Source organism: Sparus aurata, chromosome 16, assembly GCF_900880675.1.
Source record: "Sparus aurata chromosome 16, fSpaAur1.1, whole genome shotgun sequence".
NCBI classification, from domain to species: Eukaryota; Metazoa; Chordata; class Actinopteri; order Spariformes; family Sparidae; genus Sparus; species Sparus aurata.
Window position 1 is genome coordinate 15,822,292 of NC_044202.1, and position 25,737 is coordinate 15,848,028.

General features: G+C 43.1%; 1 long non-coding RNA gene across 1 annotated transcript in view; it reads right to left on the bottom strand.

The window, feature by feature from the left end:
- Positions 1 to 12,792: 12,792 nt before the first annotated feature.
- Positions 12,793 to 25,737, bottom strand: part of LOC115597753 (uncharacterized) — a 70,142-nt gene continuing 57,197 nt past the window's right edge. The window contains exon 4 of the long non-coding RNA XR_003987151.1: positions 12,793 to 12,951. This is a non-coding gene — a long non-coding RNA (uncharacterized LOC115597753). The remainder of the gene's footprint in view (positions 12,952 to 25,737) is intronic.

Sequence of the window (25,737 nt, forward strand, 5' to 3'; positions counted from 1 at the left end):
GATGTCTCTGTGTCAGGACCTGCCGCATTAGACCGCCGCTCAGGTGCCATAATTCACCTCGGTATGGGCGAGGGGTCAATGGAGAGATGAGGCCTGCCGGCCATTAGCTACTCAGGAGAAGACAGTGAGGTTGTGTCGGGGTCAGCGAGGGTCATCGTTGTTAAGCAGAGTACCGCAGGAGGGGAGGAAAGGAAGGGTGGGGGAACGGTGTTGCTATTAAAATGAAAGGAACGGTACAAGGGTGAAACGCGTGAATTGGTTCATTCCGAGGCTTGAACTGGCCGTCTGGAGGGATGAGAGGGGGCTGAGCTCAGCTGATTTTGGTGCTGTGAGTCGTGGGAAAAAAAGTGAAGTATGCCGTCAAGCCGGGCCATGATGTGACATGGCTTGGTTTGGCGGATAGTGGATAGTGGATAATCTTCTTAGTATTCTTAGTATTGCTTTCGGGATAGACATATCACTAGAGTTTACAGTCCTGTTAGATGAATTGGGATTAATATCTAGCTGAGATCCGATCGCAGTGTGACCGTGGCTAATCCAAACACAGTCCATTTACAATGCTGTTAACATGTATGTTCCTTATCCAGATGGGATGTCCAGCTACAGATTGTATGCTAATGCAATGTGTAAATGAGGTGCCATGTCAGACAGATACTGTAATCTTATCAGAGACTTAATAGATGTTTGTCAGTTGTAATGGTTTCTAAAGGTCTGTCTTGTTAGAAACTCTTGTCGAATCTCACATTGTAATAAATAACATCCAACAAACAGCATTTTTCCCGTGCTCTGTTTACTGTCAGTGACATCATTCAGTAGCTTTTGTCTGGAAATGTTATCTATTTTCATACAGTAGATCTAGCATGGCAAAAAAAAAAAAAAAAAGAGCCCATTGAAGAATCAAGTGACTCAGTCTTGGCTGGCAATTGCTGCGACTCAAATATCTGTTAACAGACTGCTTCCTGGCAGAGTTACATCAGCTCTGGCACCAGCCAGGCACACAGAGAGAGACATTAGTCAGCAGTATTTTCTCTCCGGCTACAGCTACTGCGCTGCATCCGGTGGTGAGTTCACAGATCAGCTGATAACTCACAGTTAGTGTCATTTATTGTAATCTGGGTCACTTACAGAATGGTACTGGAGGCTAAGGCAGCCATGTTTCTGATAAAGAATCCGTGCTGCGCTGTTCTCTCTGCAGAACTTGGTGTGTGGGTGCGTGCTCAGCGTGGCGCGCTTTGTTTTGTCGCTCCAATGCGTGCATGTGTGCTTTTTGTACATTTCTGTTTATAAACCTTATGCATGCAAACCACATTGTATGTCATTCATGTGACATGATGGCTGCACAGACAGCCGCTCTCTCTCGCAGGCAGGGCCTCTCCCCTGATAGAGCCCATTATTCTATGGCAAATTACTTAATGCTGGCATTGAAGGCGAGGTGACAAGGAGAATGCAAGGAATGAATCCTCTGCTTGTAATCTGAGGCGGGATGTGTCACGCTTGGGAGTGTTATCACCGACACAGCATGGGATGAATTCCGCCATTTTCTCTCCACAGGGCCATGACAGAGCTCTCCTTTCTAGCAGGCCCCGAGGGGGAGGAAGAAGGAAAAGGGACGCCGGAGAAGAGAGCACAAAGAGGGAGGAACGGATTGACTAGGAGCTGTTGATAAACTTTCAGAATAGTTCTCTGTTGGAAATCGCTCGGCGGCCCCATCATGAAAGAGGGGAGAAGAAAAAAGTACGAAGGAAAAAAAAGAGCAGGCCGAGGGAGAGGGATGGAAGGGTTTCCTTTGCTTAATCAGAAGCAGCTGAGTGAAGGGCGACAGTTCGGGAAGAAGTGCTGTTTCACTCTTCGGGCCGCGTTTCAAATTGTTTTCACAATCTATACGACCAAAGCAAAAGCCTGTAAGGGACGACAGGACTCAATACTGTTTGCCCGCATAAACATAATGCCTGTGCATTCTTGCATGCAACAGCATTTTTTTTTTTTTTTGTATTCCGCCCGCAGTAACGCAGGCAATCATTTCTACAATCTTCACCCAGACGCTCAGAAACCTGTCAGGACGGTATTTCCTCGAAATGAGTCATCAAAAAATGTTGCCGTCAATCAAACACAATTCGGCGTTCTGATCCTTCACAGGGACCTGACAGGTCGTAATAACTCAACTTCACAAAGTAATGCTTAAATAATTACTTATCCTAATTATGATGGCTGAGGAGTGTTATGCATTATTTTTCTCTATGGCAATTCTCTAATTAGCATATTTTCATTATCTTGGCAAATTAATAATTCAGAGGGTCTGTAATAGACATGAATTATTAGACTATGGTACAGTGATGGATTTAAAGGGGCACTACACTCGATTTGTGCCTCAGTCCCTCCCAGGGTGACATGAATAATTAGCAGAAAAATGCCCCCCCTGTGGGCATGTATGGAAGTGAATACCGGCGTACCGAACGACCAGCATCCTAATAAATACGTGCCTCTTTGCATTACACTTGCACTCTATTCATTTAATTCTCTTTAACAAATATTAGCCTATTTGCAATTGCTTTTTTTATTATTATTTCATATGGAGCAAGATCTGCAGTACGTAGGAAAAACTAAATACATCTTGAAAAATCCAATTTGCCCCTTTTCTTCTTCTTCTTATTTGCAGGTTGACTCAATGACTAGTAAATAAAGCTGAAATGTTTCATTAGTCGGTTAATTGATTTGTGCGCTCAAAATAAAATTAATGGTTTCAGTCATTTTTCAAGCAAAAATGTCAAAAATGTGCTGGTTCGAGCTTCAAAACTACACACTGCACCTTAGGTGTTTCGCTTGTCACTTATGATAGTAAATGAAAAGTCTTTGGGTTTTGGAAGCAATTAAAGACGCCACTTTGGACATTTTATCGACTTCTGATTAATGGATTGTGAAAATGATAAGCAGATTTATCGATACGGAGTATACTTTAAAGATATATATAATATATATATATAACATACTTTTTAAGGGGATGCAGGCGAAAAAATGTGAAAAAAATCAACTAAGTGAAAAAGTAACCCCTCCACCCTCCCCTCTCTCCAACTCTCTGTCCCTCCAGGTGTCACTTCAGATCTCTCTCTCTCTTCTTCTGATTGTCACTTTCGCTCTCAGGCTCCCCACTTTCTCCGCCATTTCTCCCTGGTCCGGTTCTAAACAGACTCTGTCACAGCTAAGATGAAAATAAAATGATTTATGTTGTCCCCCTCCCCACTTGTTCAAAGTAATGAGATTCCATATTTCAACTGGCTTGACAGATGGATTGGAAATTAAAAGCCTTAGATAAGTAATGCCTTTTTGATGTTGGACTGTGAATAACTCACACGGGGCTGATTGATTTCAAAACTCTTCTGACAAAGTGCACATGCTGTACAGGGGACAACATGCCCATACCGCTATGTGTCACACATTAGTTAATGTGGACGGTCCGTCTCAGAGAAAAGGCCATATTCTCATTCATTGCAGTACATTAGAATAGTACGGGGTCGATATTTACAGGAGCAATTGTTGCCAAACCCAAGAGGAGAGGACGTTGCATTATGTAGGACTGGGCGTTTCACCTTGAAAATGATGGCAGTGAAGCATTAGTTTGAATTCAATGGTAGGTTCTGTATCTCCCATCACGTGCATACAGTTTGATTTCTCTTTCCTGCAGTGTGACAGCTCTATATAGTACAAATGAAGCACAAAACATCTCACTGATGTGAATATCAGGAAGATATTTTGCACATTCAACAATTCAATTTTCCCTTAAACTTGAACATTCCTCCGCAAGCGCCTTTTCTCTCTTTTACATCTCCTCTGCTGTGATTGGTACAGATTCAATAAGGCGAATCAATAGGGGATAAAGGCTTTAACTCACTTACTTTGCATTTCCCTCAACGGCATTCTCCATGAAAAGGAGCAGAAGCCCCCCCCACCTCGTTCCTGTGCGTTTAGTGCGCAGTATTCATCTGAGCTATGCACATTATATCATTTCTGCATATGACCTTTGCTTGGGCGTTATTCCGCTCTTGTTCTCCATAGAAGCCGGCGCTGCTTTCATTACATCAGCACCTGCAGTCAATTTGCGAGAACAGACAGCTGTCTATTGCTCCGGAGGAGACAGAGCGAGAATATCGAACCGGCTCATTCCGCCGAGAGACAACACCACCAACATAACAGTGATTCATCAGAAAAAGTGCTTGAAGAGCAGAGTCTTCGCCCCACTTTCTATTTTTCATCAAACATTTGGCGGCAAAAAAAGTATTGCCCCGCGTGAGGCGGAGGGAGCACAGGTATCTGAATGAATGGTATTAATGGTAATCCATGCTGTCACCTGCTGCTGAAAGATGGAATTTTAAAACAAGCGACCGAGTGATTGATTATGCCAATGTGTTTTCTAGAGGTCATATTGATTGGGGTTGTAAGAGTTAAACTCTTATTTTTTTACCATCTGACCAAACTGTCGCTCTACTGACACTGCAGATCAGATACCTAAGAAATACATAGGAACTGATAGAGAATACATGGAATACATCTGAATTGAATGTACCGATGTCCCGAATTAAACATATGTGGTGGTTTAGCACTTGCAAATGTGGAGACACTGTTCCGAATGGCGGGTTCTGGCTTTTTCGTCTTCTTGCCCAAACATGCCCAACATGGAAGTCAGCTCACATAGAATCTGAACGTAACATGACACAAATTGTAGAATTGTTAATAAGGTAACTTTTGACACATACACATTCTTAATGCATCCGTGCTGAAAACATGCAATGCTAACATTCTATTCCGGTCACTGGGCTGAGAGTTTGCAGACCAGGTCGACCTCTTCAGCTGTTTGTCATGTTCCTATGGCCGTTTGTGAGCAGTTTTTGCAGTTTTTGCATTGCGGGGGGGGGGGGGGGGGGGCTGTTGTTACCACGATGGTGTGTACTTGATCTGCAAAGGTGCTGGCATCTACATGAACACCAGGACCCAAAGTTTCCCCAGCAGTGAATTCAGGCGTATGTCTTTTACTAGTAAGGCTAGAGGTTGGAGGATCTCTTCCCAGTTATGGATTCAAATTAAATCAGAATTCAGCTTCTTATTACTTCACACGTCTTGTTTTTTTCCTATTTTGTTTCCCCCCATGTGAAAGAAATGGCAGGCTGAAAACCCAGTTAGTGGATATGACTGATACTGGAGCAGCCAGCCTCATTAGGACCACAGGTGTGTAATGCCATCACCCTCCCCTGTTGTTTCCCCCCTGATGTTCCCTGGCTTATTTTTCTGTTGTGTGGGAAGCATATTGGCCGTTGCAAAAAAAGCTAAGAAGCATTCTCCAGAAAAATAAAAATAAAATAGGCACACAAAAAAGGATTTACCAAGTCAACAAGACTGGATAAGTTCTTTGTGTTCCCCCCCAAAATGAGACAGTTGCACAAATAATCCATCACGCAAACAAATATGTACAAATGAATAAATAAAGACGGCTTCCAGGAGCTGCCTGCCATGCTCGCCTCTTCCTCGTGTCTCCGAGAAACAGTGGGCACTCTCATTAGGCACAGGGACGACATCGAGTTATTCATTACCCGCTCCATGCAAAACCCTGCTATTAAAACTCTAAAAGCCATTAGAGAAATCCATAATGAACCCCACCAGCAGCAGGTGCACATGGGGGGCTGGCTCTCGGAGATGACACAAACAACGCTGTTACATGACAGTTTGGGACTCTGTTGCCCATTAGCGTCACTGCCGCCGTTGCCGCCGCTCTGGTGCAGTTTAATGCCGGCTGGTTTTAAGAAGCTGCCTTTTTTTGTTTTCCTCGCTCCAACTCGCTTCACTCAACAAGTCAGTGAGGCGCTGGTCGTTGGCTTGGCATGGAGGGTGTTAGTCAAACATGGTGTGACAGTATTGACCGCGGCCTGTTTACTGAAAGGAGTTCAGAACAGGATCAGCTAAACATACATTATGGTAGATCGATACCGGCTGAAGAACTGAGCAATGAGCTTGATATTAGTCTGGCTTCACTACCAGCCAGCACTCGGCCACTTAAGACTTCCCTCGCTACAGTTTTTCTTCCCCCCCCCCCACTTCTGTACGGACCAATAACTGCCGTGTGTGTGTGTGCGTGTGTGTGTGTGTGTGTGTGTGTGTGTGTGTGTGTGGTGGTGGGGGGGCTCTGCTGTACCGCAGATTGATCCGGTGTGAATCTGGTTCGAGGCTAAATAAGCAAACATCTCAAAGACCAGGCAGGAAAAAAAAGGAAAATCAGCAAATGCAAAACAGAGAGCAAGAAAGAGAGAGAGAGAGAGAGAGAGAGAGAGAGAGAGAGAGAGAGAGAGAGAGAGAGAGAGAGAGGGACACAGAGAGAGAGAGAGAGAGAGAGAGAGTTAGAGAAATGTGTATTTGGTCTCCTGGGTCTTGGCTCCCCATCATTATAACCTTAGTCATACTTCATACTTCCTTCCCTTTTATCTTTGACACACTCCATCTGTTTCTCATCATGTGCAACCCCAATATAAATACAGTACCAGGCCTGTGCAGTGCACAAGCCACTTTGTGTTTAAGATACAGCCCCTCGTACATGTCATTTCTAAAGTGTACCTCTAATAATATATTATTTTAGAGGCTCAAAATGCATTTTAAAAGCAAGTAATCCCCGAAGATTACAGCTCGAATCGAGAGAAATCAAAAAGCCTGTGGTGGTATGGAATCACAGCAGAGGTGCATTTAGTGCACACAATCTATACACTGCCTCCTTGAATCCACATACAAACTGACTGACAGACAGACGCCACAGGTAACTCCCCAGTCTGCAGCCCTTCCATGTCAGAACACAATGGTCATATTGACCTCCTGGGAGTGCACAGTTCAAGACCAACTGACCCCTAAATTCCCCATCAAACAAGAAAGCAAAACAAGTGCGCTCACGCGGGGGTCACAGTTTACGGCGAGAACCCGCCCTGCCTTTAGCCCGCTCAACCTGCAAGGTGTGTGGGTGGATGGCGGACCGATCCGTGGGGAGAAGGGGGCCTAGAAAATGAAGTATGTCCTGGGTGGCTGTGATTGCCCCACCACAGTGAACCTCATCTGTACCTCATCCCTTCTTCCAGGGTATGCAACCATGAAGTCAATCAGCACGACACCAGGGCATCAATCACTCCAGCTCCCTTTGGGGTGACCTGCTTGCTCCAGGAAAGAATACAGAGTAAAAAAAAAAATACAGCAGCACATATTTCAGAAAAGGACATAGTTTTTTTTTATTTTTTTTATTCCAGGGCCATTTTCTAGCATCACCTGCACAATGCAAGTTATCAGGGCATTACATTTAACACTTTAGCGTACTTCTTTAATCCTCATATTGTATTCTATGATTAAAATGATTCTGAAGAAAAGAGTAAAAGCGATACACCCTGTCCAGATCCTCATATCTCCCGATTTCATATTGTGCTAAAGGAGAGAAAATCAGTTTTCTTCCCCTCGCTCGATTATCTCGCATGCAGTTTTGCATCTTCCTCCAAACAAATCTCCTGCTCCAAAGGGCCCTGGCCCCATTAATAATTCCCTCTCTAATCTCCCCCTTCCATCTGATCAGGTCTTTTCTTCACAGCCCCTCTCCATTTCTCACCTGCCCAGAAACTCCATCAACACCTCCTCCTCCCCCTCTGTGCAGGGTTCACCGCTTTTGATGTCCCGTTGTTAGCTTAAAATGAGCTTTAACAACTGTATAATCTGAAATAACATTGCCTTAGCCAATTCCTGGAAGGAGAGGGAGCGAAGAAGAAGAAGGAGAAGGAGGAGGAGGTGAAGGAGAAGAAAGAACATGTTTCCGAGCTAATGGATGTTCTCTGGACGTGTAATGTAATAATTTTTTGGTGAAAAGGAGCAGGAGAGCATGGGAGGAAGAAGAAAAAAAAGATGAAATGGACAGATGAGTGGGGGAATAGATGAATAGAGGTTAGAGAGTGAAAGAGTGAGAAAGGAAAGAGTGGAAAGCAGATGGAGCCAGAAAGAGGTTGGGCTGATTTAATCTATTCGCAGGGCCTGCGGTCGCTCCTCTCAGACCACTCTGACAGGCAGAGGGGATTTGGCAGACTGATCAAAATTATAATCTCATACCCTTCTCACATCACATTGGCAGATGGCACGCATGTGCTCGCGCTCCTGAGTTCCTCCTGCCAACGATGCCATCGAATATGCGATAATAGCTGATGATCTCTTGAAGGAAAGCTTGACTTTGAGGCCATGCCACAACTTAATTCCCTTTCTTTTTCCACCCTGAATGCATTACTCGCGCAGTCATTACGGAATGAAAGGGCCGACTTTAAAATATTCCATATCTGAATTGTTGATGTACCCGGAGTTTAAAACGTATCTCTGTGAGCCCACATGCTTGGCTGGAACTTCCTCTGATGTTTAATTCATAATCATTATGCAACCCGGCGCTGGACTAGCCTTTGCTCGACCCCAGTAATCTTTGAGGATTTCATTATTAGAGTTAGCAATCTCCGATACTGCAGAGGAAAGAGGACCACGCTCTAATTCACTCTACCATGACTCATCATTACACTCTAGAGCCTCAGCAAGTAGCTGCACCACCTCCTCGCCGTCCTCATCACGACTAATTCCCATTTCCTCCTTCCCTTCACCTAGCATTAAGTAGCCGGCCCTCCTCCCTCTCCCCATTCAAACCCTTGGTGTTGGATGTCACTAACAGCACTTACTGGTGCTGCAATACAGCAAAGGAGGCTGCAGCTGCCTGGCCGCCGGTCCCTGGTGTGGTCAGAGTAGGAGGCCTATTGTGGCCAAGCCATTGATCGAGAGGAGTAATGGATCTGGCTTAGGCTGATAATGCATGATGTAATTGTCAGAGGAGTTTAATTATATGCTTATTACATGAGGCACTGAGTATTCACGCTCCCTCCCCATTTACTGCACACTCCCCGTGAAGGCCATATGGAAAAAAAAAAATTAAAAAAGAGAGGGGGAAAGAAAAGAAAAAAATCACATGTGTCATTTAAGAAGAAGATTTAAGGTCTTGAGTGCAGTATACTTCCAGTTGGACAAAGATTACGTCGCTACCCTTTAGTAATAATAACAATAAAAATACTTCTTCGTAGCTGTTATAATTGTGTTTTTTGAGATTTCCAGGTGTCTCCGGTCTTTACCCGTTGACATTGGGGGGGAGTGTGAAGAGTCCCAGTTAATCTAAAATTTTCTATCATGGCACGCAGCTCTTCCATCCCTCCATCCCCTCATCCCTCCAGGCCATGCTGAACTGTAATGGTGGCCTCATCGCATGTCTGAGTGCATACGCTACACTGAGCAATGCTTTTCAATTACCTGCGCCGGAGCCCGAGATGAAAATACATAGCACATATTTCTGAGGCAAAATGCTTAGGTCAGACGCACTGAGAAATAAAATATACCTTATGTCATTTAATTTGACAGTTGTCCTTTCCCGGCTACTGAATAGAGGTCGTCACACGCCACAGCTGTGGGAGCGCCGGCTGTGCAGATGCAGATGTGTTTACGAATCGAGGGATTTAGCTTCGCAACAGACAAACAGTAGGAATCCGTACACAGCATCCCGGCTACATTATTCACCTCAGCGGGGGAGGAAAAAAAAAAAAAAACACAACGTAGCCCTTATCACCTCATCATCACCTGTGTGAGCAAACCACAGGGTTTAGGTTTCTGTATCCTCTACGAGTAACACATGAAGATCGTAACCTAATCATTGATGGTGAATCAAACCCGGATGTTTACAATTTCTTGACCCTGTCGGAGTGTACGGCAGGTAACATGGAGCACACAGAGGAATTGAATGCACTTAGTTGTTAATGGGTAGTTAATAAGTAGATAATAGGTAGTTAGCACCTGTCAAAAGCCTCAAAAGTTGTGTCAATTGTTGAAGCTCTCGACAGGTGCTAACGAGCATGCCGTGCTGAAATAAAGTTAAAAAATTGTAAACATTCAAGATGAGGTATAAAACAACTGCAATGTTACTTTTCCTTATAGTCTCTGAGTAAATCATACTACATCAACAGCAAATCCCCACAGGCTGTGTTTACAAAAAAGAAAAAAAAACCCTCATCCAATAACAGTTTACTTCGCTGTTTATGGCCTCATCTAAGATTACCATCACTGATTCATAACGCGCGAGACAGTAATGTGTCGGTGCTGTTTGTGTAAGTCGTGCACGTCAGTGCTCAGGCCGTTTTTTTTACGTGGGGGTTTCAAAATGAACCCCCATATTAATCATGTTTTTTTGGGGGAGCGGGGAAGAGGGAGGGGGGGAATCTCCCAATGTCCGCCCATGTAGGAGGCTGCATTAATGAGCTTCAAGTAGGGAACAGAGGCTGAGGCCGGGTCTGTAATGGTGTCCGCCTGGAATAGACGGGGTTGTGTTTGTGTGTGCGCGAGAGAGCGGGAGGAGGAGAGGCAAGTTAGAATACATGGGGTTGTTTGTTAGGGGTGAAACAGGACACCTCTGATCTCTCACACACAAATCATAGAGAAGATCAGTGGCTCTGGCTGCTACAGTCCGCTCCATGCACGTGCCTCCCTGCACAACATCCAGCTGGGCTGGCACCGCTGTTTATGAAGTTGGCAGACGCCCAGCTAAGCAAGCTATGCATTTTCTGTGTTTCTGATATGGAATCGTGGGAGCTCACGCATCCGCCTGATTGCACATGCAAACTTTGGAAAAGAACACAGATAGAAAATAGAGTGAGGCATCTGAACCGAAACATAACATCCAGTCGCCTTGTGAACATTAGTTTGGAGGTTACACTCTAGCCCTATTTGCAGCATTTAGCAATTAGGTGGAAATGCTCAGATCAAATATGGAACAACAAACACTAGCAGTTATCTTTTTATAATCTCATGTATGGAAATGAGTGTTTGATTTTCTCCTCATGCAAATGAGATTTTCAATTAACAAAAAAAAAAAAAAAAAAAAAAAAAAAAATCTGGGGCTTGGCAGAGCGTTGCACGCTTGTCTATTGTGTCCTCCCCACACAGAAATAAATTATGAATACCTAAATAGCATTTCACATTTGAGATAATTATGGTGCTGGGAGAGAGAGAGGGAGAGAGAGAGACAGCATCTTTTAACATGCAAATAAAATACACCACTTTGTTTTCTCTTGCAAAGATCAATCATAATTGGGCAGGTACACACAATCACAGGGGTAATTTGATGACCCATTTCGTTTTTGGATCACGCACCCCGAATCTCTCTGCTCGTCTCCCGTGTGTGCTGCTCTGTGTGTACTCTACATTCACCGACTCCAGTAAAAGAATAAAAAGTCTGATTATCAAAGGCTCCCCATGCTGATGGCACAGCACACAGCCGCATTTCATTTTATTTTCCTGTTCACTACTTCAATAAGATATCGCCAACATTTCTTTTTTCTCTCCCTTGTCTTTTGAAAAGAATGCCATGCCAATTCACATTTCAGGCTCTCTGGCTCCATTTGGAAGTCTGTCTCCTTTTCAAATGGCGGAGGAGTAATTGAATGGAGTTGCACTCTGATCTCCAGTCATTCTGAAATCCCTATCACAGTGTCTGAGTTCAAAAGATAAGGGGTTACGCTGCAGAGCGGCTCCTTATGCACAGCTAATGAATGTTCCGACAGCGGATTGGTGAATGACGCACCAGACAAGTCATGAACAATGAATAGTGTACACAAACAGAGAGCAAATGTACAGTGCATTGTATAAACACATCGAGAATACTCTCAAGACCCACCCACCACTCACTGACACACAAACAGTTCATATTCCATGATTGCCAAGCCAATTAGGCTACAAGGGTTGACATAAACATTATAGAGCCATGTCTCGGTCCTCCCTCTGGGCCACTGGGTTGTGAGTTTGGCCTTATGTAAGTCGCCTGCCTTGCCTTCTTCACGCTCCCTGTGGGCTTTGTGAACAGCACAGAGTCTCTAATGTAATCTTGTGGACTCTGGGGGGAAAAAAAAGCTAAAGCTCTCTGAAAAGAGAAAGGCAGAAGAAACGGGAGGAGGTCATTCAAAGTCATGTCTGAAACAGGATTTGAGGGGGCCACTACGACCAAAGGCTCCTGAGGAGGCGAATGGCCGGAGCACACTGTGTGTCACCTTGGAGTACAGTGAATGCCTGTCAACACATGTTTGAGCATGCCTGTGCACACATCGTCTACATGGCGAGGACGCTGAGCGTCTCAGCGTGTTTTTTTAAAAGTGCTAAAAGGAAAATCATCAGGTGAAAAGATGATGGAACGAGTGCCGAAGTCAGACTCTGAGATGTTTGTTTTACTGGCCACTTCAGTGCGTCGAATACACGTGCGCGATATGAGTGCACGTGCGGGTACACTTTGCGCCGCAAAACGAGTCCTGAGATTGATGTGAACACCTTTGAGAGCCGCTGGCTGTGTTTACCAGTGGATTTCTACTGTACCGGAGGCTAATTCAGCAGGCTTCTACACACTCACAAGTATCAATCTTCTCTGACCTGGCCTAGAGCTGCATCCTCCCAGAGGAAGTAACTCTCTCCTTCCACCTCCCTCACTCCCTCTTCTTCCCTTATCCCTGTCTCTTTATTTCCCTCCCTTCTCTGTTTTCCCGTTGTCCTTCTCTATCCACCGCCCTCTTCCTCTCTCCTCTCCTCTACCTCCATCTCTCTTCCTCTATCTGACCTCATCCCTCCACTAAATCTCTCTCCTGTCAGCCGATGCACCAGGAACGCGGAAGTTGTGAACTCGCGAGGAGTGAGATCAATAAAGCAAGGACAGGCTGAACGATCTACCCAGAGACAATGTGTTCTTGTGCCGAGGATGGGCACCGGCGGGCCATAAATCCTGCCATCCGGGCAGTCTGCCGGGCAAAAGAGCGTCGGTCGTCATCATCATCGTCCTCGTCATCCGGAGGGGGAGCAGAGGAGTCACTGTAAACAGTTACGTCAGCCGTCCCATCACTGCCAGAGGAGCAGATAAATCCATATTAGCAGGAGTGGTGAAAGGGACTTTGATGCATGTTCATAACTGAGTCGCGTCAGTGAAATATGAGTGGGCTGTGTCGTATATGTCATGACAACATACAGTAGATGGGTTTTCATACGAGGGAGGAACGTTCAGCGGCCGGGACGAGCTTTCCATACGCCATCGATGATAAGTGTGATTGGCAACCGAGCAGAAGCATAATCTGCCACCCCGGAGAACCTGAACGCATCTTTGACCTTTTCTTTATATGACTCTCTGTAATGACCCATGTTATTGCAGATGCATGCCGACCCACTGACAGATGACAGATATGTAAATCAAAATCACAAAGACGCACACAAACACACACACACCAGCCCGCCTTAAGTGTTGGTTGAAAACAAATTTAATGACACTCAACTTTTTTGGGAGGGAGAGTTGAGTGTACGTGTGTGTCTGTGTGCGTGCGCCCATGTGGGTTAAGAAAACCCTCTGCAAAAATATTTTATTTATATTCCATACATAAATAGTAGGCTGTTTGGTCCCGTCCCAGCAGTCTTCATATTTCCTTGTGACATTATCAGCTGTCTCCATCGTGTGCAGAGCGGGAAATAAATTGCATTTTTGCCGTTGGTTCTGTGGCTGCAGACGGCAGGAGGAGCATTATAATATAAAACATGAATAAACAAAATCACTCATGAGCAAATGTGCAGGAGCATGGGGAGGTAATCTCCTTTAGGCATGGTCCTTGAAATTAACTCAAAGAATCTGCACATGAAACGTGTTAAGAAGATTAATCAAATATTTCTCCTCCCCTACAACCCCCCCCCCCCCCCCCCCACCCCCCCCACCCCCCCGACTCCTGCTTCCATTCAAAGTTTTTTTTTTCTTCTTCTCTCTTTTTTTTTTTTTTATTCAAACATTATGGTAATTACTTATTATTGTGCTTACTTGAGGAAGATTGCTTGGCCACAGGTGAATCGGAGTGAGGCAAAGGATAACGCCATATGTGTGAAATTGTCATATCATCTATTTTTCTAATGTGGCTTTGGCGAGGCATGATAGTGCCAAATGTGAGAGGCGTGCACGTCTGCGTAGCATGCACAGCGGCTCGAATAAGCCGCAGAGGGTGAACTAGGCAGATAATACTTTTAAAAAAAAGTGTTTTGAATCACGAAGTGGTTCACTTGTGTCAACCGCTGGATCAACCTTCATCGCGTATCCCATAATGCATCTGTGTCCCGGTGGTGAAATTCGCTAGATAAACACCATTCCCTGCATCCTGCGCCTCCTGACGGTCATACATCAATTATGGGATATGATGCAGGCTCCTCGTTCAGGAGCTACAGTTAAAGAATACAGGATCAGATGCCACTCATATGTCCTTCATTTAAAATGGCTGTCAGACTTAAGCGCAGGTAAATCACTCATCTGTCCGTGTAATCATGCAAATTTGCATTATCCCTCATGTCCCGCCGCAGCTCTTGTCACTCATTTATGCATGTTTTCTTCAGACCTCATCGCCCACATCATGTTGGACTGTTTAAAACGTACAATATGTGGGGTTTTTTTCACCACAGCATCTGGGGAATATCCGCCTGTTGTGCTGAGATTTCGACAACTGGATGGATTGCCTTGGAAAGGTGTCAGAAAAAGTCATGATCCTCAGAAGATGAATCCTAATGACTTCGTTGAGCTTACGAGGTTTTTATCTTGCACCGGAAACGTAACTTGTCCAATACTGCAGTTCATGACATACGACTTAAAGGACAAGTTCATCCAAAAATTAAAAAGGACTGTGGCTGGGTTGGGTGTTGTTTGTTAGTATCCTTTGGGCTCTGTGCAGACATTAGGTAGGATACGCTCAAAGCTTGGCAGGTGTTAAGATTGGTTCTCTTGTTTGAATTTGAATTTGCAAAGTAACATTAACACATTGAACAGGGTAACTTGTAATTATATTCATTTAAAATGGTGGAAAAAGATATTTGTCAGCAGATATTTGTCTGTTATATAGGGAATATCTCTGAGGTCTGGCCAGTTCAACAGTTTTATAGTTATTCCAATAAAAAATCAGTACGCACTTAAATCTTGCACTCAAAAGTTGATCAAACCATAGCAAGCAAATACATAAACACAAAATGAACATAACCAAAACTGTATCACGTTGTGTATTTTCATGAAATGTTATATTTGGCTCTGTAATTGAGGGCTTGAAGTGCTTGATAACTGCTACCTGAAAACGTAACAGCTATAAATGAAAGTATGAAAATCCATCTTGAAAGAGCAGCCAGTGTGACAAAACAAGCCTCTGTTGTGGCCTTCGGTTTCATACACAATCTAGGCAGAGTGACAGAATTTTGAGAGGCAAAGTCACACTCAGACCTTGGAATATGTTATGCTATGGTTTCAGCGGAGACTATGGATATTGGTATGGATATAGGGGAAGGGGGAAGGAGGGGCTGAGTTTGTGGATGTCCCCAGTGACCAGAGGGTGTGCATGGCTGATCGGTCTGTGGCCCGGCATGGTCCGTGATGACTGATGAGTTGGCAGTGGACCTTGGAGGTTTGGGTGATAGCCTTTCAGTGTGTGATTCACGGGGAGCGCCCTGCGCGCTGACATCCTCTCGCACTGTGATTGAGTTCACAATCCTGGGCCATTCCTCCCAAGTATATATGGTTCCCAAATAAACAAATGGCAGAATCATGAGACCCTAACTGCAATACAGCAGAAATAACCATCCAGGATACAACCACCACGGTGCAGATAAGATTATCTGTAAGAGTATTTTTTTATTTTATTTTACCACTGTGCGTCTGCTCATACTTCCACATACTTAAAAATGTAGCTGGGTTAGTCTGATATCATCAGTGAGGTAGATGATTTGATCCAGCAGCCCGTTAGCATAGCATAAAGAACTATTAAAATGTATTAACTGATATAGACGATGAAGTACTGTACCTGTTCAACCACCTAAATTATCTGCATCCATACTCAGACGGGCAGAACTAACCAGAAGTTGTTTATTTAAGCCTGAAATTAAATAGTGCTCGATCAGAAGTTGCTACATCTAATATTCATAAGAAAACTTCTGAGCTGCACTTCAGATTGATGTTTTTGATCACAGAAAGAGTAAGAGTTGTATTTACAGAACAAGTATTTTTTTTTTCCTCAACTTGAATAAATAGACTTCAGTCAGCTACCCGATGAGAATTTCACTTCACAAGTACGGATATTAAAACGTTTTCCTTTGATGATACTTGAACAGTATATCTTGTTCTATTTGCCTGTTTAAAGACTGAAATGTAAAAACAACAAGTTGTTGCAGTTTATGGAGAATTATGTGCAAAGTGTTACAACATCAAAACACTGAGCTGGGCTAACCGAGTTGCTGAATTTTTAGCCAGGTTAGCTATGTATCCCTGCTTACTGTCTTAACTGTAAGCTAAGCTAACCATCTCCAGGTTCTGAATGTGAAAAAGGGGAATGCTATTATTAGTACTATTACTTTTGCAATGATATTGATTTGACTATATGAATTACATTCTGTCATTATATCACATTTTCACTGCAAGATTATCGGGGCTAAACAAATTTAAGGTAGCGATTTTAACGCAATATCTATACGATCTTTTTCAAATAAAATCTTAAATTTTGTGTACTGTGCGTTTTTTTTACCCTTTTTTGGTAAACACCCAAACTATGAATGTAAAGGGAAAGAGGAAAGAGTCTTTAATCATAACGCACAAGGTCAAACTGCTTTGCTGGACTAGTCAGACAATATCATCGTATGTGTATTAGCAACACAACATCAATATTTTATTTTCTAATATCAGGGTTTTCATTAATACCGCAATGTTGCGACACCCCTAATTTGGACATATCAACAATATCAACAAAAGAGTGGGAAGCAATTTACAGGCAAGTGAAAAAGAGAAGAATACGAAGCAACTACACTCACTTGCTGTGAATTCTCATTGACAAGGACAATATTCAGACAAAGGCTCAATCGAACATTAAACGGACTTTGCACTTGGGAGCTGGCAGGGTAGAGTCAATTAAATGTCCCGCCAACTGACTCTTGTATTTACAGTACACGTACGGCTCCTCTGGGTAATGTCTGGAAAATATCAGGGTAGTACTTCATGTGTTAAATACACCCTTGATTATCCAAGATGTAAACATTTGCCTTTGGAAAAGTATGCACTTGTTTGTCCTCTGACTCCCTCACTGCTGAACTAAACTTGGCTGATCTCATCCTAGTCATCAATCCCGTCATCATCATCTTCTCCTTCCACCACCTTCTCTCCTCCCTATAACCATCGGCAAACTCCTTAAAATCACTCAGGTTGCTCAAGAGCCGAGGTGTGCTGAGCGTCATCCTTCCGTCCCCGCGTGCACACACACACACACACACACCTCTGGCGGAGCATTGGATACCACGTAGAAGAGGATTTGCACAAAAAACTCCATAATCTCCAACAGCCAGTAACAGGGTGACGTAATTGTTGCTGTTAGTGAATAACGCGGCAATATGGAGGTGAGTCATTCCTCAGTGAAAATGGGGTCTTAGCCAAAGTCTTTAAGCAGATAAGCCTGTTTGGGCTAATGAATGGGCAGATTCGGAGATGTCATCTGAGATTTCTCCTCCTCATGTAAATGGCGACAGGACGCGGCTGAGGAAGGGCACTCAAGTGTACCCGCGTAAAAACCATTAGAGCCGATAAAGGAATTAGAGAAAAATACAGTTTTTCAATTCATATTATGCTAAATCTTGTTAAGATCTGCCAGCAACTTTATTATAAACATACCAGGCACATAAAAAAAAAATAATAATAAAAAAAGGGACAGCCGCCTTTGATGCAGACAATAAAGAGTTCCGGCCTGCGTGACTGTCCAGTCGCTGTTGTGCAAATATCAAAGCATCACTATCAGCACAGCAGCATTTGTTTCTCGCCACCAGTGCCGTTATTCAGGGTGAAATTAGCCGCGCTTGAAATGAGTAAGAGCTGCATACTGAACTCCTCATAAGCCGTGGACAGAGATAGGGATCAGGGGGAAAGCGGGACGCGCTGTCTGTCCAGACCTCAGATGTTCAACGTGAGAGCTGCTCGTCTTATCTGTCCCCTGAAATGGCCCTCTAATTGGGGACATGTTTCTATGAAATGTGTCTAAATTGAAGGTAATTGCTTTTGTATGCATGGAAATGCTAATTTTCCTCTATAATGGCTATCAAGAGAAACATACAAACTAGTTCAGTGGGTTCCTGTATCATGGACGAGAGAACAATAAATAAAACGGGACCGTCCTAATGTAAAGCAAATGCAAATTTGCAACGGTGCCGCTATATCTCATCCTTTTTCGAGTGCTCCTATGGTAATTACTAACTAAAACATACACGACTGTGGCCTCCCCATCTCATGTTTTCTCTCCAGAGAATAGAACGCGGACATGAAATGCAGCATCGGAACACTTTTTCTGAGGCAACGCACCCACTTGAGATGCTGACTGCTTGTGATAACTCCTGGGTTCGACATCCCATAGGCAGAGCTTTGGCATAATCCATTCTCCATACAGATTTCTCCCACGGAAGCTGCTTTATCCCATTATCACAGGCATTATACAAATGTATACCGCTGTAATCCACACACTTAGAGCCCAGTGCTTTTGGAAACAGTCGCGTTGACGATGACAAACAGCTTGGGAGACAGTATGGCACAAACAGAGTCGCTCCGGTACAAGTCGGCACAGGGACCGGAGGTGGCCTACGTTCCCGACAATGCGCAAATTGAAGTTTGTTTGTTTGTGTGTGTGTGTGTGTGTGTGTGTGTGTGTGTGTGTGTGTGTGTGTGTGTGTGTGTGTGTGTGTGTGTGTGTGTGTGTATGTGTACATGTGTCGGTGCAAACAAGCGTTGTGAGCTTACTATTTTCTGAGGGAGATGTTGCGTATGGAAAAATAAAACTTGGTCCCTGGCCGTATGGGGGTGTTTAACATATCCAAGGTCTCCAGCAGAGACATACAGAGACACAAGCGGGTCATGGGGGATGCTGATGGCTCTGTGAACTCAGCAGGTGGTTGAGCGCGAGATGTGATAACTAGATGTTCTCGATGACAACAGTGGTGGAGCTGGTCTGTCCCTAATGTACTGTATTTGCCTAATAACACAGCAGGCGACAGAGGTCTGGGTGCGATGAAGAAGAACCCCCCCATCACGAGCACAGAGGAAGACGTAAAGCACAGACATGCCCCATATACCCTGCAGGCCATGTGACCCATGAAGGACAAAAGGATAAAAAGAATAAGAAAGAAAGAAAAAAAGAAAGAAAGAAAGAGAGACTCCTTTTCGGTTTGGCACTGTCTTGCTCACATTATGTTAAGGTGAGTCTTGCCAACTGATGGCTGAGATTCACGCTTCATCGGTTTTGCGCGGCGCTCTGGGAGACATCATCCACAGGCAGATGTGCAGCACAGCTCACCACTCTCTGCCACCTCTATAATTGACATCTGCATGTAAGAGAATGGCAGCGGCACCAGTCTGTGCCATGTTTTCTGGGAAAATAAGGCAGAGAATAAGCAGAGCACATCCTGAGAGGTTTGCATCAACTGTCTGCGCGATGCCTGCGAGTGCTCCGGCATTAATGGGACATATTATGCCGCAAATTATGGAATCATATACAGCAGCTGTTGATCCAATTTGGATGGTGGTGCTACAGCTAAAACAAGTCCCTCCAGGGAAGAGCGTCGAGTTTTTGGTATATGTGGCAAGATGTCTTCAGCTGGTTGTCCGTGGCGCATTTCATGACTTTATGCAAAAAATTAAAATAATAAAAATCCTCCATTAATTAACAAAGGATAAAGACATGCCTCTGAGGATGGAAGTGCAGAACTAACTACAGCGGCGTGATCAATAGAACACAATCTGTAGGGGCCTTTGAACAAGCCATTACATCCCAGTGATTAAATCCATATGAGTGCAATGTTATGGGTCCAAATCTGGCACTATTAGATTCATTCAGTCGGAGCAAACTGTCACAGACTTGGGCTGATGACTTAATATTTCTTTTCCCCTTTTTTTGCGATAAGTTGTATTTTCTGCAGTTTTAAGCCCTCCAATTTCATAAATGTATAAACCAAAGTCTCTACAGAATTATTATTATTATTATGAAACTCCTGGTAATATATACTTTAAAAGCAGCATGTGGCAGAAAAACATAATGCTTCTTTTTTTCATATCTTGAATAGCTCCATACACACTGGACAAAATTAACTTCTACCTTCAACTGGGATTAAGTACAGCCACCGTAACTAATCAGATTTCTATGACAGAGAGAATTCATCGAGATTTACTGTGGGCTCCCCTCCATTTGGGGTTAATGAGTGTCTTCCACAGCCTCCTCATAGCTATTTCATACCTCGGGGATTTGAATAATTCCCATTGATAGTTTCAAAATCTCAAATGAGACAGGATTAATCAAAAGCAGAGAAAGTAAAGCTGATGAGGGTGAAGCAGCGCATGAGGATGAGGATGTCAAAATCAGGAGGAAGGTGACTGGTTAGACACAGTGGGCAACGCATCCAAGTTATTTTAATGGCCGGCGGGGGCTCTGCGACTAAAACAGTGTAAGTAGCTCCACATGAGCGCATAATGATATTTAGAGCTCAAAGTGTGCTTCCCCACTTTAATCAAAGGACTTTTTTACACACTGTAGCTGTCTTTCTTAATAAAACCTGAAGGGAGCCCATGGTGTCACATTTTTTTTTTCTTCTTTGGCCTGGTAAGGTTCAAATGTGGTCTAATCATTACGGTGGTACTTAATTGCCGATTGGCTTTTTTTCTTTCTTTTTTTTTTGAGCCAGAAGAAAAAAAGAGTTCTTTGTCTGGCAAGTAAGATTGAGTTCATTGAAGAGTTTCTGGTTTGCATGAAAAGCACATTTTCTGAAGTTGAAGCAAACGAAAGAATTGTTAGAGTCAGCGGATTATAACATTGAAAAACACTTAATAATGAGCTACTGTTGAGGACACTGAGGTCATGTCCTTGATATTTTATAGGTCTTTAATATTTCAATATATATATTTGGTCAGACTTTATATCATCTTTCATGTAATAGAAAATAAACAATTGTATATCATTACAAATGGCAAATTTATAGCTATTTAACCTTTCGTTTATAGTTATTTGATTGTTTCAATGAAATGCTTTATAGACCATTTATTAGGTGATTGTTAATTTAAAAGTTGTGTGTTTCATTAACCATTTCATTGTTTCTTTATAGTGAAATGACTATCTAAATCTAATTTACTATAAACTTACCATTTATAAATCATGGTTATTATAAAGTGTTACACATGTTAATAAGCTCTTTTTTGCAAAGAATTAACTTTCAGTCAAAATTTGCCAGATTTGTTTCTTATCTTCTACTACTTTTGTCAGCTTTAACCTGTGGGCTGGCACCGATATTACTTCCTTATTGATTACTGATCCTGGCATAATGCATTGAAATGCATAGATTTATACTGTAGTCTTCAGGGGTGGGGGTTGGGTGGGACATGACCTCTGTATTTATAAAATCCTGGATGCTGCCCTGATAACCATCATCAATATGGTGAATTTTAAAGGAGAACTTCGGTCGATTTAAACATGCAGCTTCATTGCTCAAGCTACCCTTGACTTGCGAGTACCGAAGATGCGAACAAATTTGGTCCAGCCATTACAGAGCTCCGTGAACGGAGATGTAGCATTGAACGCTAACTGCATGGGGTCAGAACTTCACGCTGTGTTTTAAGTATCTTAACATGCTCCACATCTCACACCAGAAGTTATGCAACATCAGCAGACACCTTAGCACACAGCACTGTAGCGTGTATGACTCAAACTGAATAAAAAAGTAGTTAAAATAGTGTGTTTGTGCAAGCAGCTACTTACCTGTTTGTTGACATCCGTGTGTTCCGGTAGCTAGACCAAACTAGTCAATCCGTCGAGCGTGCACTTACTCCCTCACTGGCGGAGACGGAAACGTATTCCAGCATTTTCGTGTGTATGTTCATAATGTACATGTCCATGTTACAACCTGTCATGAGCCATGAGCCTTACAATAGCCTGTTAAGCCTGTTAAGTGCACACTCGGTGGATACACTAGTTTGGTCTAGCTACCGGAAGACGCGGATGTCAACAAACAGGTAAGTAGCTCCTTGCACAAACACACTATTTTAACTACTTTTTTATTCATTTTGAGTCATACACGCTACAGTGCTGTGTGCTAAGGTGTCTGCTGATGTTGCATAACTTCTGGTGTGAGATGTGGAGCATGTTAAGATGCTTAAAACACAGCGTGAAGTTCTGACCCCATGCAGTTAGCGTTCAATGCTACATCTCCGTTCACGGAGCTCTGTAATGGCTGGACCAAATTTGTTCGCGTCTTCGGTACTCGCAAGTCAAGGGTAGCTTGAGCAATGAAGCTGCATGTTTAAATCGACCGAAGTTCTCCTTTAAGTTAAGTAGGCTTAAGCAAATAGTTATTTCCCCCTTAACAAACAACAAAATGCTGTATAAACCATTAATTGCGCAACCGCTAATTATAAAGTTGCAACTGATGTTTATTGATCTACAGTACAATGCTTAATAAATGGGTTATAAAGCATGTAATTATTTATTAACAGGGAAATAACTATTAACTAAAGCGCAAGTAACTATGAATTTAACATTTAACATTTATTAATAATGGTTATTACAAAGTGTTACCAAAACATTCAGGAGAGGCAACAACAAGTTCTATCTGCAAGCACATCACTCTGAGTAAGGTCAGTGTGTTTCGAACAGCTCACCGTTGTCTCTCTCTCCACGTCTCTTCATTCATCTTAGACAAGTCAATTTCATTATACACAGCAGGGCTGTTGAAAACGCATGTAGAACTTGAGTGCTCGCGGGGTGGCCGCCCTATGTGGTATGGGCATTGGTATTTAAGTTCCCTGGGATAAATCATTTACGTCAATTCAGTTACTGATGAGGCATGAATACATATGGTGAATTCTGTTCAGACGTGATTTATTTTAATTGTCACACTGGGACCTCCCATTACACTGCTGCAGAATGGGTCACTGCATTAGAAAATTAAAGCAGAGGCTCTAATTTGAAATCTATTTGTAAATTCTGGCCTGTGGGACAAAGATGTGCTGAGCGCATATAAATGCCCTCCCGGAGTGGCTTGAACTTCTTCTAAACTGGCGAACAGTCACCTGGGTGCGTTGTTCCCTCGCAGGCGCACACCGTCGCTGTGCTCGGTCTGAGGGAACTGAAATTAAGCTGCAGCAAAGGCACACGTCTTACATGAATGAGCATACGTTTGCGGTGTCTGGGGTGCCATGCGAGGTGTGAGGTCAGCAAGTGTGTGGCATGCCGGAGGCTACTCATGTTCTGGATTTCATGAGCCCCATTTCCATGGATCATTTAATATTTTCCCCCCATCTACTTTTAGAGATATATCAGTGGAAGTTGCGGCTAGCAGTTGCAGTTGGCAGTGATCCTTATACAACTTGGGATTTGTGCAATTAAAGTTGCCAGAGTGCTGTGTATTTAACCCCAATATTAAAAACGGCTACGCTGTAATGCAATGCCAGCACTGTTACAGTTAATGTCAAGAGCAGTTATCTGAACTGCATACAGTCAGTGTAAGTGTGGAGCAGAAATATGCTGTATGTCCAACCCTCCAACTGTGTAGTTTTAGACCACTCCCAAAGGGCATGCTCCCTTATGGCATGTCATATCTACTGGCAGCCAGGCCAAGACCCCCAAAACTCTGTCTGACAGGTTAGAGTGCATAGAGTAGCTCATAAAGCTGCTCTTTCACATGGCCTTTTGTCTTTTGTTGTCATCAGTGTCTACCCTGGTTTGATGTCTTATACAGTTTGGGAGCTCATTGTTCCAGAGTCACTGTACTCGCTTTAAAAAGAGGCACAAGAGGTCACGGCTGCGTTCAGACTGTCTGGAAAAAATATAAATTTCTTCCTTTTACGGCCAACTTTTCCTTGCCTTGTCTCGCATTGCTCGGCCGCATCACTGCAGTAACTAATGATGAAAGATGAGATTTTAATCTGAATGTGCCCCAAATTGGCAATACTGAGAACTATAGTATACAGAGATGAGTATGAGTAATACTACACTATGATGATAGAATAAATCACAATGCTGTTATTAAAGATCCTACCCTAAAAGAAGGTTCATATTTGACAACATACTGATGCCATTTAATCATGACATTATTTATTTATTTTTTTAATTCAGTGCCAATATTGGTGCAGAGGATCTGCTGTATGGTTAATGTTGGGATATAAACTTTTGTTAAGATATGGTTTTGGTTCGGCTTCTAAAACTCAGTATGAGTACGGTATGGTGGTTACAGTCAGTAAAAAGACGAGCAGCGATCACTGGTCTGTGACGGGGCATATGAGATATTCTGCATGCCCATCCACCTCCCTGGCCTGCACACCCTTACATAAATCAGAACATAAATCAGAAGCGATTGTTCGATATTAAGATATTACTACTGGTGTGGTAGTGACACAAACACAAATGGACATGTGCATTTTACATCATTTTAATCTATGACATGCAGTTGTGTTCACAGTGCTCGTACTATAGAACCCTGATTTTGTAACACACTTTACCCACAAAGCTTTGCAAGTTAGTAGGTAACACTGAAAGCAAGTTACTGACTTCCAAGAATTGTACATTCAATAATATGGATGAATGAAAGACATTTCTATAGAAGATAGTCCTTTTATCCTTTACAGTAATATAACATGGGGTTTGTATGTACTGCAAGATTCAAGATTACTATGCTGCGAGATCATCATATGTCAGTAGCGTCGCTGTCCAGTCTCTACAAGTCAACTTTTCAAATGTTCAAGCTGAACCAAGACGGTCTACAAATAGCTTGTTTATCTTACCAAGTAGGATAATTTTCTTCAACCCAGAAAAGAACAATCTATCCTTCAGTTGATGACTCAAAATCACCACATTTGGAGATACATGGTTTTCAATTGAGCTGCCAGACAAATATAATAGAGTGGAAAGTACTATTTGCCTTTGAGGTGCAGTTCAGTAGAAGTACAAAGCTGCATGAAAAGGAACCATTCAAGTAAAGACCCTCAAATGCTACTTTAGTGCAGTATTTGAGTAAATGTACTCAGTTGCAAACCCCAAAAGCTCCTGCAAGTAACTTTGTTAACATTCATAAAAACAACAACGCACCCTATTGAAAAAGCGCATTTTATGTGCAGGGTGAAAGATTGATAATTTCCATCTCCGCACCTGCACAGAGGAAGTACGCTTTCGTTTATTCTGTGAGGACTTTGGATATCATTTTTTTAATAGACCTATGTATGCCTTCTCCTCTAAAGCAGAAATCACTTGCTTCCAAATGGGTTTTTTTTTTGATAATGATCAATCATGAGCAGAGTGAGCGGTGGGTCTGAAATAATGAGATCCTATTTCCCTTTCATTCTACCTTTTCCTTCCAATAGTAAAGTCAAGTTTAAGTAGAGAGAGAGAGAGAGAGAGAGAGGATGATAGATTAGTTGAGAGGGCTCCTTACAAGAGGGAAGGGGGGGGGGGGGGGATAAAGAGAAAAAGAAACCAGGGAACTGCAGCTGTTCCAATCGAACTTGGATAAAAGTGCTGCGTAATGTGCCCCCCTTTTGAAATGCCGCGGTACCTCCAGATCCCCCATCGACATCTCGGCAAGCAAAGGAGGAAGTACAAATGAGATCATGACAATTGGAAAAAT